The sequence below is a fragment of the Triticum dicoccoides genome, chromosome 5A (genome assembly GCF_002162155.2).
Source record: "Triticum dicoccoides isolate Atlit2015 ecotype Zavitan chromosome 5A, WEW_v2.0, whole genome shotgun sequence".
Taxonomy (NCBI): domain Eukaryota; kingdom Viridiplantae; phylum Streptophyta; class Magnoliopsida; order Poales; family Poaceae; genus Triticum; species Triticum dicoccoides.
Window position 1 is genome coordinate 575,170,076 of NC_041388.1, and position 3,697 is coordinate 575,173,772.

Consider the following 3,697-nt stretch of genomic DNA (forward strand, 5'->3'; position numbering starts at 1 on the left):
TATAGAATGAAGGCAGAAAAGCAACCAGTCACAAGTTTTAACGTAACAGACTACTGCAAAAGCAGCTAACTAATGACTGAGAAACTACAGCTAAGGCTGGTCATAGTGGGAAGTAACTTATAATAGTGTCATGCATATGGCACTAGTCTAAATTACTAGACTCCATAATGCAAAATAACATAGTAGTAGTGTCATAGATTGCTTCATTTATTAGCTCATAGACTCATTTTACCTTGGGAAGCGCTATGTTACCACAAGCACCTCTTTCCTTATTAAATACTTGCCACATAAGTAAAATTGTCTCGGGATGTGTTAAGTTATTACCTAAGTTACCCCCACTATAGCTAGCCTAACAGACCAGGAGTTCAAGATGGCTCGTGCTACTTTGTTAGCTACTGAGCATATGTTCCCAATGCGTCTCATTCATATCCGAAACAAGTAATTCCGAACGGAGGGAGTAGTATTTACCACGCGGCTATGACTTGTACTGTGGCACGTAATAAAAATACCTACTTTATTCCTTTAAGAATGAGTAGTACTCTGACTTGATAAAATTACTTTGGCCAGACCAAAAGCGCTCAGGAACTTAGATCAAACATTTGCTTGAAAGAAAAAAGGAAGATATGTTAGCCAAGGCCGGAGGGATTCGTATGTCCCCGTCCAGATTAGTCACAGCACTATGTGTTCATGGCTAGTGTAGCTGCGATCGATCACCTAATTGCAGACTACATAGATGCCTCTTTAAACTAATTGCATATGATCACGTGACAAGATTAATGGAACATCTTGTGCTAATATTTTTGTATGCATATGTTTAGAAATGAGGTGATTTTTCAAGATAAATTCAATTAAAACCGTACTTTAGATTTATAATTTTTCACCGCGTGGTGTCATGTTTGGCGCGGGCCCTGAAAAGATGGTACCACTTGCCACTTGGTAGGCCCTCTCGCCGTCAACGTTATCTTTCCCTAATTTAATAATAAACCAGCTATTGCTTCCGGTCCTACGTCGTCGCTAATTTTGCAGAAAAGTCCTTGTGGTTTTCGGTGTTAAACCCGCGGTCATTTTTAAAGCGAGAAAACGTTTCAAGCCCAGATCCGGCCCGTCCAGGCCCGAGTGCCACGGCCGCCACCACCAGCGCCCGCGGAGCGCCCGACCCCGAGCTCCTTCTCCCGTGCGGTTCCTCCCCGGCCTCCCTCGCGCCGCCCCAACCTCCACCAGCCGCGCCTCCCATCACATCCCGCCGGCAGCCCAGAAACGCCGCGCCGCCTGCCGCCCCTACCTAGCAGCGCAACCCCGACCCCTTCCACCACCCGCGCTGTTGCGCTCCTCCCGCGTATGGCCACCAGCGCCGGATCCGGCCACCGCGGAGCCCTGCGCTGCCAACCACCATCCACAGCGCTGGATCCGGTCGTCCCCGGCCATCTACCACCTTCTCCTACCTTGAGCGGTAGGAGAGATCCCCCTCTCTCTGCAGTTCGGCGTTGGAAGCCAGGCTCATGGACCACGCCGCCGTGACCGGATGGGCCGTTCCCCTCCTCCCTTCTTCCTCACATGCGAGCATGCACAACTCACATGTCGCTCACTTCTTTGTTGAGGAGGTGAGCAGGTGCTCCACCGCCTTCCTCCGGCTGTCACCTCCACGACACCCACCCACACGGTGGACCGCAGTGAAGACGTCGGACATCTCACGTTGAAAATCCCAGCTGGCGGACTTGCAATTTGTTCCGTGTGCCTGCAATACTCCAGGTGCAGTGCATCGGCCACGCTGCTTGCGTCCAGGCATCACGGGAGTTGCAGTTCGGTGCCCAGTCCCACAAGGAGCAGTGGCAAAAGTTTGATTTGTGCAATTTAAGGTTCAGTTTTCAGTTCAGCTCCCTATTTCACGGGATATGTGTAGTTCATTACTGCGTGCTAGCAGATTCAGTGTTGTTGTGTGTGTGCAATGCAGTTCATTGGTGGGGCAGTCTGGCTGGCAACCATGTGTTGTTCTTGCTCCTACCTCGGATCCAATTCTCCACAACATCCAGGTCTGCGAGTGTGGTTTGGGCAGCACATGTAGCTGATAGCGCGGTGTTGGTTCAGCTCGTTGGCATGCGGTTCTATACCGCGGGCATGCAGCTCACCAGTGTCAGGCTTGTAGTTCCTTGGCGTTGGCAACCAATTGTTGTTGGCGTGCCTCTCTAGGCTCCTACCATAGACCTGGATATGTGGATAGATTTCATTTATTCAATGGTTCATTGATGCACGAGTAAACTTGCAAAGCGGCATCCTGCTTATGTAGCTTTCTGTCCATTGACTAGCCGGCTATCCATGCAACTGGTAATGACTGTGTAGCAGCCAAACTCAAATAAAAATCATACATTCGACCTCTAATCCCTTGCAATTGATTATATATTTTAACAAACACGAGATGACGAAACATCATTTAATTTTAAGAGAATCAATAAATTATAGAAACTGAAGTGGCATATATATGATGGTTTGATCTGTAAGGCCTTTTATGTTCTTTTTTCAAAAGCGGAGAAGGCAGAAGAATCTCATCTCCAAAGTGTCCAGTGCAGAGAAGATGAACCATGCAAAAAACTCAGGGTGGACCATGGTGGCTTCACTGCTGGCGGAACGGCAGAGGGCTTGGCTGCTACCAGGGTGATTCAAAGGGAGTATATAGGTAGAGTTTTTGCAGCCTCTTGCACGAACATGATTAATGATAGCTTCTATTCCATGACATGATTTTGCAGCTGTAATGATATGTTTCATGCGAGAGGACATAAATTTGCATCATATTTTTCTGTCCAGTTAGTTCCAAATTACAATGTTTGTGCTATCAGTGACAATTCGGTGGAATAAGATGAGTCATATATACACCCAATGTAAGCTTTCACATCAGCCTTTGCTCTTGATTGTCTTTGCAAGTCCATAGATATAATTTTTAGGATTTTCCTTTACTCATAGTAGGTGCTGAATATTTTGTCCTTCAACCCTTTAGGTGTAAGTACCTGTGATGTGGCTAGCAAAGTTGGTTTCACGCACAGTATAACCATTATGATCTGCACAGGGATATCACCTAGGTGCATAAATCATAATCATTCAGTTTTTATTTGGCAAGCTGGAGCTACCCAGAACTTCCGATTTGGTGCCAAGATGGATGGATTCAACTGAGTGACCCACTGTCAGGTATTGTTGTTCAGTTATCCTGAGGGTAACGTGGATATGTTCTGTTTGAGATCAAAGCTTGGTATTGCTAGAAAAATATATATGTGATGTGCACTGAGATTTCAGATATATAACAGCCGTGATACAACACACTGTTCCCCTTGATATTGATGACCACTTGAATTAGCATACCTTATAATAATATTTCTATCTTGACACTATGAGTGTTGTTCAGTGGCAATATTCGCTATGCCGAAGGTAATAGTGATGCACCTCTGCCAAGAAGGCTCTTTCCTGTTCAATGCAATGACAGAACGCTGAAACATCATGGTGTCCATGCTAAAAGATAATGATTCACCCCCCCTGGCTTCTTATTGCTGTATCCACTTGGGGAATAGCTTTTGGAGACCATGCTGTTTATGTGATAGATGCTTAATATAAGTGGCCAGATTAATGGGTAGAGCAATCAAAGAACCATAATTTATATCCCTTTAAATAAAGATAAGTATTCACTCATTGTTTATTGGTTATATTTTCAGGT

The 3,697-nt window shown here is 45.7% G+C and overlaps 1 long non-coding RNA gene across 1 annotated transcript; it reads left to right on the top strand.

Moving 5' to 3' along the window:
* Positions 1-2,602: 2,602 nt before the first annotated feature.
* On the top strand, positions 2,603-3,122 carry LOC119297945. The gene is made up of 3 exons (XR_005145772.1): positions 2,603-2,671; positions 2,800-2,873; positions 3,059-3,122. It is a non-coding gene; the product is annotated as an uncharacterized LOC119297945 (long non-coding RNA).
* The last annotated feature ends 575 nt before the right edge of the window (positions 3,123-3,697 follow it).